The sequence below is a fragment of the Carya illinoinensis genome, chromosome 14 (genome assembly GCF_018687715.1).
Source record: "Carya illinoinensis cultivar Pawnee chromosome 14, C.illinoinensisPawnee_v1, whole genome shotgun sequence".
In the NCBI taxonomy this organism is placed as follows: domain Eukaryota; kingdom Viridiplantae; phylum Streptophyta; class Magnoliopsida; order Fagales; family Juglandaceae; genus Carya; species Carya illinoinensis.
Genome location: NC_056765.1, coordinates 11,720,609 through 11,721,587, shown reverse-complemented (window position 1 = coordinate 11,721,587; position 979 = coordinate 11,720,609).

Genomic DNA, 979 nt, shown 5'->3' with positions numbered 1-979 from the left:
TTGATCGTTAATGTATTTTAATTTTTTGTTATTATTTTTTTACTTAATAGTTAAGAAATTGCATATTAGTGTATTGATGTATTTTTTTATTTTTTAAAAATATTTAAATATGTTTAAAAAATGTGAAAAGGAAAAATAAAAAATAAAAAAGTGATATTTAGCCTGTAGGCATGCCAATGTTTACTGCTGGACAGCGAAGAAGCATTACACTATAAACAAATGGAGTTCCCTAAGCATTCAAAACTGAATATAATCCATTTACAGATTTTTCGATTACTTTTCAATGTTTTCATCTTCAAAATATTGATTTCATAAGAATATACTCTGAATCCATCATGATCAAGTCAATCTTTTTCTATGCTTTCTCATGCAATTTGGATTACAATTGGTAAATACCTAGCCAACCTCTTAATACTCTTCAAAATCAAAACCAACCTAATTTTTTGATTGAGTAATGCTAGATACAGTTTTATAATGTACAAATTTCAAGCATTATTTTTTTTTAAAAAGTAGAGTTCACTATTAAAAAAAAAATTATACGTAAGTCTTAAATTTATCAATTTTTTTCAAAGAGAATACGTGAGATTAACATATTTTAAAATTGTAAATATTATTTCTCTTTCTAATTTAAAATATTTATCAAAATTACTTGTTATCTTTTTTATGTGCATGCATAATGATTGAGATCTAGTCATTTGTTATCTCTTTTTGGACTGAACCTAAACTTGTCTTCTTAGTTCTTTATTATGTACCCATTATCCAAAAGGAATATGTTCTGAGACACCCAGATAGAGTTAAAAGTATTTATTAGATCCCACAAAGGTATAATTTATGAGTCAAAAGAACTTAAGTCCCAGCAAGGAAAGCTGGAGGATTAACAATTACCATCCAATGAGATCTTCAATATGGTTGTTTATTCATAGCCAGTCTGTCAAAACCCAAAAGAACATTCAACCCACCCTTGAACTGCTCCTATTTA